The sequence below is a fragment of the Lathamus discolor genome, chromosome 8 (assembly GCF_037157495.1).
Source record: "Lathamus discolor isolate bLatDis1 chromosome 8, bLatDis1.hap1, whole genome shotgun sequence".
NCBI classification, from domain to species: Eukaryota; Metazoa; Chordata; class Aves; order Psittaciformes; family Psittacidae; genus Lathamus; species Lathamus discolor.
In genome coordinates, this window is record NC_088891.1 from 9292559 (window position 1) to 9302188 (window position 9630).

At 39.2% G+C, this 9630-nt stretch overlaps 1 protein-coding gene across 1 annotated transcript in view; it reads left to right on the forward strand.

Annotated features, from left to right (window-relative positions):
- ARNT2 (aryl hydrocarbon receptor nuclear translocator 2) overlaps window positions 1-9630 on the forward strand; it is a 105186-nt gene that overhangs the window by 14439 nt on the left and 81117 nt on the right.

The window sequence follows — 9630 nt, forward strand, 5'->3', positions numbered from 1 at the left end:
ATGGTTTTAGAAGCGTCATCAATGATCCTGGGACAGCAAAAGATAGAAAAAACCACTAAGACCTTTATTTATCACATTTTTTTGCTTGCAGAAAATTTCAGGTTTTGGGGAGCTCATCTTTGAAGATGAGGGTAGCTGCTAATATGGGTTGCTGTGTCAGAGCAGTTAAGATTTCAGAAGGTGTTCTGAAGGTTGTCCCCTGTGGGAGCTTTGATACATGCTGCTTGAATGGTGTGAGAAGGTTGGTGTACTCTTCACATGGCTTTTTAAGGTTCAGTTTGAATCTGGAATTTTCTTAATCAAAGTCCTTTCCCATGGTCTGAAGGCTGGACTGTAGTGCTTCTTAACCTGGGCCTGGAGTTTGGAAAAATAATAGTTTGGAGCAATAGATTACACAAGCTGTCTGTTCACTTTCATGTCTCATTTGAATCATATGAAGGTTTTGTCTTTGCTATGGGAAAGTGGGGTTAGTGTTTTCTCCCATCTCTAGAGAAAAGAAATTTAAGAAACGTTACTCAGAAGATCCCTCTGAGTTACTGGAAGTTTAGAAAGGGATAAAATGAACTGAATATTTAATATGCAAGGCTCAGGCTGGGTTTTCAAAATGGAGTCAAATGTGGGTTTTTTTTTTTCCCCTGCAATTTTTAGATAGAGAATGTTGCATTAGAAGTTATGAGGAAAGTAAAAAATACTAAACCACTCCCTATTTTTAGAACATGTTTTATGATGAGTAGTCATACTCTTTTTTTAGGGTGTTTCATGTAAATATTCTTGGTAATAAGTTGGAGTGTGGAAACACCTGAAAGGTCAATTAATTATTGAAACATTAAATAAGCATCATTTGCGTGTTGATCAATCAGAACTGAAGTGATTAGTCAATAAAATCAATAAAATACTGCTTGATGAAAACAATAGCATTTTGATTACCCAACAGTGCCCAAGGATGCTGTAAATATACTGATAATTAAGTGTTTAGTAGTGCAAGTTACTGTTCTGAATGAAATTTAAAATGAACCTTCTGAGGCACACTTAAAACAAATCTTTATAATAAATAATAAAGACATTTGAAAGACACAAGTAATTTTCTATGAATAATTTAGACCAGAGTAGTGGATTATGTTTAGTGTGAGGTGTCTCTGCCCATGGCAGGGGGGTTGAAACTAGGTGATTTTAAGGTCCTTTCCAACTCTAACTATTCTATGATTCTATGTTGTCCCTGAGCTTTCTGCAGCTGATGGGGAGTGATGTCTCTGTGTGTGTGTGCATTCCAAAGGCCACAGGTCTTTGACCTCAGCCTGGTAAGTGGCTTGCAGGGCAGCTCATGGACTGCCACTAAAGAAGTAGTGGTCGGTTTAGTCTGATGTAGTTTGGCAGTCATCACTTCCTCAGAAATTGTATGTGAATATTTTTCATGGTCTTTATTACTGGCCCCTCCATGACTTGGCTCAATAAGATGACCACCAGAGATGGTTTATTATGGTGATTGACTCATCTTCTGTTGTAGGAGTCAGGTCAGGTGCAAGATCTCACTTTTGTCTTGGTCTGGCTCCTTGGATTTTCAAATTTTTAAATTTTAATAAATTTGTATTTTATCTGATTTTATATTATTTTATATAAGTTTACATAATTTTATATAAAAATATAAATTTCATAAATACTTGCACCTGTGAACTTAGACAATGCTTACTGTGCTTGTCCACCTCAATGAAAATGGATTAAAGAATATTTATATGAAACAGTTGTGAGAGGGAACCAGGTATGAAGTCAGCAACAAAAAAAAATCTCTGCTCCTTATTTAAGAAATATGTTGTCGAAGTTCTTCCAACTTGAAACTAGAGTTGTTGTCATAATTATGCTCATGAAATCTGGTAGCTGAATTCTGCTGTAATTAACAGAAAATAAGGACAAGAATCAAGTGATATTTGCTCTAAAGTCACATAAAATGACTTTCGTGTGAATTCTGTGCATTTCTGCTAGAGAGGGAAAGTAAAATAGTCAGGAGAAGGCTTCGTATTCTAAGGGAAGCAAAGCTACCCCTGGTCTGCATTTGGTGAAGATCAGTTTTGGTCAATGTCATAGGCAGATTTATTACTCATTGCTTTTATTTCATTGCATATTTACAGCTATTTAGTATATTTAATGTAGTTGATAGGAGTTCAGAGCACTGATGTAAACTCTGGAGAGCCACAGTAGTGGTCTTTGTGGGGTTTGTCTTGTGTAAACCATTTTAAGTCTTTTAATAGTTTCAAAATAATTTCTGCAAATTGACAGTTGAACTTGTACGTGAACAAAATAGGTTTGTGATCAAGCACTGGTATTTGAAATCTAAACCTGCTTTTGTTGCTGGAAAAGAATTTGCTAGGTGGATAGTAAAAAGGCAGACCTCTTGATAGAAGATAACAGAAGTGTTATTTTAAAATAAATAAATTGAAGATGAATGAATGAAAATGAAGTCTCAAATAATGACATAGTAACTGCTTTGCAGTCTATTATTATCATGAAACAATTGCTGAGGAATTTATAAAAGAACATGAGCTTGTAAACATCCTTGAACAACTTGGTCTGTTGGAAGGTGTCCCTGCCCATGGCAGAGGGTTGGAAATAGATGATCTTAAGGTCCTTTCCAACCCAAACCATTCTATGATTCTGTGATCTTTCAACAGTTATTTTGTAGAACAGAGAAATGAAACAAGATTAGTAGTCTGGGGAAGGACAAGTAGCAATGATATAAAACTAATAATCAGTAATCTGGAGCAAGGGCATACTGTGGAAAATGCTTGATTTGATTGTTAATGAAAGAAGTTAATAGGGGTAGTTGGCTAATTTCTTATATTTGTAGAAGAAGGGCGCTTGAGAAATGTCTCCTGCTCATGATGTGAAAACTGGTTGTCCTGTCCCAAAAGAAAGATTTTTCAAGCCCAGCATGCCTTTTCCAGCACTGGCCCAAAGATGAGGAGGTAAATGAGAAATAGAAATGATACATAGTTTGGGGAACCTAGTTTTTTGGTGATCAATTTAGTACTTCTGCCCTGTGTCACTAACATCAGCTGAAATAATATCAATTAAGGCAGAAAACATTTAAGTGCAGAATTATGTTGTATCAGTACATGATCATGGTCCACAGTTAAGGTAAACAGGTCTGTGGTGACATTTTCTGAGCAGAATTCCAGTGGCCTGAAGACAGGTAGGGTCACATTCAGACAGCATAAGTGATACTCTTGCTGTTCACTGCAGTTTCACTGTGACCCTTTGTGTAAGATAAGGACCCACCTCTCTTGTTTTAATAAAGGATCCTTTGATCCTGAAACAGCCTTTCAAAGCCAGCTTTTCATCCTCTCTGCAAACTGGCCTCTTAGAGTAGCTGCACTACTTCCCCATATGTGCACTTTCCCACTTGTGACTACTTACACCTGAGAGGTTTGCCAGGTATTTTAGGCTCAGGTTGTGTTTTCAATGCAGCACTAGTCTAGGTCCCTAGATTTGCTTTTAGCCCACTTTTTTGTGCACTTCCAGACTTCAGATGCAATTTCCTAAAAATGCGTTTGTCCGTCATAATCATGGTAGAGACCTAGGCAATGTTCTGCTTCAGTTAAAGCCCCCACTTCTGGAATGAGAAAAGATTTACCAAATTTTAGAGGCAGGCCAGGCACTTAGTTTCTGGTGACAGTCTTCAAATTCATTCTGCAGTGCAGATATACTTCTTGTTTTAATTGTGAGGCGGGTTATTATTTTCCAAGATTAGAGGCATGCTTTCAAAACAAGAACCGTTAAGGACTCTTTTTTAATCTTTTCTCCTTATTTTGAATTCCAGCAACCTCTTTTTCTTGAGGGGGATGGTCATGAGTTGGCACCAGTTGGTTGTACTGGCTTATAGAGGGAGTACAAAAAATAGTTCATCTAAGTCAGAGGCTATCCAGAGGCTAGCTAGAGCATTGGCACCACCGAGGAGTCTGGCCTCATTTATAAACATGAAGTGGAAAAATAGCCAGAGAAATATGCATGGAAGTATGTGAGAAGGTGAGTTGGTGCCATGCTGTTTGTCAGGAAGGTAGGAAGAATAAAGAAGTAACCACCCTTTCCCTTCTTCCCAATCTAACCTTAGGTAGGTGTATGTGTCTCCTGACTGTTCTTCAGGTTGAATTTCTAATCTATAACAAATCCTACAGTAGGTGAAGAGGTGAGACTCTGGATCATCTTCTGGATGAAGAAGGGCCATTCTGAGTTTATTCAGTTACGCATGGGTTGTTGGTCATTCAGACAGAGAAGGCATAGGCAGTAAGCATAGATGCAGTCTGCATCCTTTTCTTACACCCTGATGTCTGTGGGAATTGTGCCCTTGGTCTGGATGAAGGGAATTACCAAGCATGACTGGAATGAGCAAAGTGATTAGTATGAAAACGGGAAATAAAAATAAGCAAAATATTGTCAAAGTAGCGTTCAAAATCACTTAGGAGTACGGTATGAAATAATTTTTTGTGTTATGACTCATAAAATTGATGCTTCTACAACTGGGTTTTTGGGTTCTATGCTTCCTGCATGCCTAGATTTGGATGCTTCAGAGGACCTTTATCCTGAAAGGGGTATGTCATTGTCTCTCAAGCTGAGCACTTAGAGCAAGAATTCCCATAAAGTAGACCAAAACTCTTCTTGTCACAGCCTAGTTCTAATTCTCTGACTGCATTCTGCCTTCTTTTGCATGTCACTGTGGTGGTGTTGAACGAGAGGACATGCAAAAAAGTACAGTTTGTACTGAGATTCCAGGACTCCACAAATGGGCTGTGTGTTCACAACAGTGAAGTCTAGAGGCACCACAGAGGTTTCACCTCTTTGCTTCAAAACCTGCTTCAAAACCTGCTTTCCCAGTCTACTGATGGCACGTATGGTAGATATCTCTTAGATTTGTTAGATTGCATTAGGCTGGGCATTTCCAAAGTCAAAGCAGAAAAGGCAGTGAGCAAGATGACTAGATTGGTCTCTAGACCCCCAGTTAGGCTACGCTCTCAAATGGTTGGTCACAGTCTCTGCTGAACAGCCAGTCCCCCCAAATGATCAGCTTAATCGCATCCTCTCCCCCACTTCATGCATATTTAACATTCACCTGTGATGCTCTGATTTTAATTTTCCGGAGAGGTTTCTCTAGTAACCACTCACCATATGCCCTAATTTGTCTTCCAAGATTATGGGGGAACCCACCCTACAACCCAAAGTACAGGGCATCCTGATGGAGGGGAAAGTCTTTAATTAAGCAGGATTTATATGCTATTTTTAAAAGCCCTCCCTATCTTAGTAGCTGGTTCCAGAACCTAAATGGTTAAAATAGAAAATGTTAGTAATTTTGCTGCAAATAAATTGATCAGTATGCAAGACGGTTGTCACCGGCTGAATCATGGTCCACAGTTAAGGTAAACAGATCTGTGATGACATTTTCTGAGCAGAATACCAATGCTGCTACATTTCTTCCCAGAGGTTTCTGACACTTCTTATATGCGGATAAAATTTCTCTTCAAGAAGGTTTTGTTCACAGGAAAGAAATAGCGTCTTTGCAAGAGTCTTCGTCAAAGGTGGGATTTATTGTATTTCATGATGTATTTGTTACCGTGATTCTGTTAAGAGCAGGGAAAGGAATGTTTTTGCTTTTCTCTGCATATGCTCTCTGTACAGTAGATCTTTCTGATGTGGAGTCTATTTAAAGTATCTGGCAATGGAATGCAAGTAAAACAGCATTAACAGTTATCAGGAACAATGAAAAAGGTTTATTTTTTGTATTCTCTGAGAGCGAGCTCTGTTTTATAGTGTCTGTAGTTAACATGTAAAAGCAATGACTGTATATACAGCTAGATTTTTAGGTGTTTCTGTGAAATATTTTTGGCTACATGATAGCTTTGTATTTTCATTGGCATATTCTAAAATAAGATGTATGGTTTAGTTTGTTCTTAAATGTCTCTGTGCTAGGCAGAAAATCCCCTTTGCAACTGCCTGCAATCAAAACCTTTTTGCTAAGACGCATCTAACTCCTGAATGGCTTCAGGGTATGGAAAAATACAGTTTCTAAAGAAGTTTTGGAAATCTGCTTCCTTGAAGCATTTAAAAATCTCTGTGTATGATGCTGTGCATGGGAGAGGTCATGTTTGTAATCATGCATTTAGCTTTAGATCCACTAAAGATTTACTTGGAGGTGATTGACGTCTCAGTCATTCTATGGATTAGCGGTCAGAAATCTGTCGCATGTGTATTGATAAAAGTAGAATCTTTTTCGTTTAATCAGATGCTGGTATCTGAGTTTAATCCTGTTTATTACAGTAGATACCAAAGGGTAAAAAAGCCCTGTGGAGGGCATCCTCAGTGGTACTTGACATGTAATAGCAAGCCTGGAACAGGTTGTTAATGTCAGGGATTCAAAGTCCATTGAAGTCGGCAAAAGCATTTCTCCAGTAGGCTTCAGATTTAAACCTGACCACGTCTGTGGTGGGCATGTGTAGGTGAGGGGGCTGCCCAAGTAGCAGAAAATAGTGTGGTTAATAGGACCTTTAGTAAGATGGACTTAAAAAGCCTTGTCGTGCACACAAACTGGTTGCATTTCAGACCTTCACAGCAAGATGTATGGCTGTGGTTTCTGGAAGGGAGCAGAGCAGGAAGCTCCATCTCCGGACCTGTGTGATGCTGGCTGTGAAAATACCTGGCCAAAATGCTGTGCTTCTTTGGGGGTGTCTTGGCAAATCACCTATTGTGTAAGAGACAAGTTAGAGCTGTGTTTCAGGCAAAGGATCTGGGGTGGGGCTCAAGATTACAGTTTGGATTTAAGAGATGCGGTTTATTAATTCTTAGTGTAAAAAGAGAAGTCCAGGTTCATCCTGGTGTGTTGCCTGTCCAGTAATTCTTGCTGTGATTGTGGTTCACAGGCACTTTTGAGGAATCCTTGGGCAGCACTTGGCTTGCTTTTTGTGTTCCGCTTTGTGAAGAGCATAGTAGCTGGCTTTTGTACAGATCTCTACAATAAAGTGTGAGATGAACATGGAATTTATCAAGGATAAATCCCTGTGGTTTATCCCTGTATTTTTAGTCTACATTTGCAGATTGTCTTTCATTTCAAAAAGATCCGAGAATATTTTAGGGGTGACTTACATGTGGTGCTGGAGGAAAGTGTAATATCCAAAGCTTGGAGCAGTGAAATGAATTTAGGTAGAAATGGAGGGACTCACTCAGCTGTTTCTGTATTGAGCATGGATGTTGTGCCTGGATTAGTAGTATAGCTTCTCAGGTATCCCCAAGATGAACATGAGTATTGGTTGCAGGATCAGGCTTATGCCCAGGCATGACCGTGATAAGAGCTGTTAGGTGTCATCTAACTGGAAGAATACATACTGAAGACTACGAGTGTTACACTGAGTTTAATAGCATTTCCATGTTCTTTGGCAGATCTCTAGGTAACTTTCTAACTTTAAAATTAAATGCTGCGTGTATTCTTGCAGCGGAAAAGTGATTTCTGTTTGGCGTTTGGGCATTCTCAGAGCACTGCCTTGATGGTTATAGGTCATTTTCATGAACATTCAGCCTGATCTTGTTTTACTTGCTGAACATTATACTCTTATGCTCATGTTTTAATTTTGGGTAAAATGAGCAACACTTGTATATACGTTGGCAGAAGGAAAGGCCACTCTGAGAAGGTCCAGTCTCAGAGAACAGCTTGTTTCCTAATGTTCCTTGCTGCTAAAACACTTCAGCAACATCAGTGTAAAAGTGTGTTTGGACATGGGCGTACATGAGCCTGGAAACATGATCTTTGATTGTTGACCCCTTTTTTTGTTTTAATGTAACCAACTTGACATCTGCTTCTGCCCTGCTGGGCTTTTATACTAGTTTTTGCTACAACAGAATAGCTTCATTTACTTTCAAGGGGCTGCCCTAAATTTTTGTTGATGTAACTTCACACAATTGTAGTTTGCTCGTCTGATTTTTTATAGATTTTTTTTTTCTTTAGGTCTGTGTCCAACGCACACTCTCCTTTAATAATTATTACTCTTTTTTATGGTAATAGGCTCCTTGGAGTACCTCTCTCCCATAATATTTCTAACTGAGATTCCTCCTCTGTTTTCTTCCTGGAGCATGCACAGACAGGTAACTTCTCAGGTGCTTAGTCAGAGAAGCAGCTGACCATTTCATCACATTTTTCTTCTGGCTCATTTTTGGAGATAACATGTTTCTACTTTTCTCACCAGCTCTTTTTTATAAATATAAAAATATCATCAAAAATCTCATCCTTTTAGATGCTTGCAGGTGAGTACAGATAGAAGATACTTGGAAAGCAGCTCAGATCCATTCCATTATCTCCCCAAAAGTTCTTGCAGCCTGCAGCAGGGAGCTGCTACATTTGTGAGCGGCTTTTACAGCCGCAATCTAGTGGTTTGTAGTTTATTGCCACTGTTCAACTTTAACAAATGGGTGCCTTCCAACACCCATTTGCCTGCAGCTGAACAGTGGGGTCACTTTGTCACCTCTGTCCCTGAAGTCCTGTAATGCTCTGCTGTCACAATTTGTGCCCTGAGAGTGTGTCTTAGGTGCTTCACTGCTGCTCTGGCTGCTTCCACTGAGACAGGTCAGGTTCTGAGTGCTCTATACTCCATGGTGGTCGTGTCCTTGGAGTTTCTTTCTTTGCCGTGTTCCCTGCATGGCTTGAAGAGTCACAGCCTTTTGGTTTCTCCATCTGCAGAACTCTAATTCTGTTGTGTCAGGAAAGAAATCTTGTGAAACTGACTGCTTTTGTTAGCAGTGTACATCCACCCTCAAGGGTGCAATAGATTGCACAGTGGCTGGTGTCTCTTTGACATTAGAAACTCTGAACTGGAAAGGTAAATTGAGTGTCTTATACATCGATGTATATGCAGGTCTGTCACACCCTCAGGTTGTTGCATAATGGGCAGTCTTTGGGTTTGAAGGACCTGCAACTTTCTTCCCTCTTAGTTGAGCTTTCATGTGGATTGTCTGTGGATCCCCTGATTATTTTATTCTTTCCTTGTGCTTTTATCTTGGAAATGGGAATTTTTGAAGACCTTGTTTTAAAGTGGTCAGCTCAATGAGCTTGGTTTTCTTCTCTCAGGACCATGGAGGTCCTGAGACTAGGAATATACCTTAAAAATACCTTAAATACCCTTATACCCTGATAGACAGCTGATCTATTTATTGCAAATATTTTCTTTCAGGTGTTTTTGGACACTAATACAACTGAGCCCGTAGTTTGGCCATTCCTGTAGCCTTAATTTTTTTTTTTCTTATAAAAACATACATGGTTTCTGTTTTTCCTTACTACTTGAAACTTGCTAACTACCCTTCTCTTCATACATGGAATCATAAAATCAACTAGTTTGGAAAAGACCTTTAAGATCATCAAGCCAAACTTTACCCCATACATTAAGGATTAAAATACGAGCCAAAAAACTCATTCTGCCTAGCCACAACCACCTAAATTGGGGGGCAGAACTATCCAAGTTGTCAGTGGGGAGAACAAGGAACCTATAGAAAGAGGTTTACTCAACCTATTTTGGATACATCTCTTAAGTATGGGGTGCATAGCAGTGCAAGGATGGTGCTTTGTTTCCCTTTCAGTGATCTATAAAGTTGTTATATAAATAATTA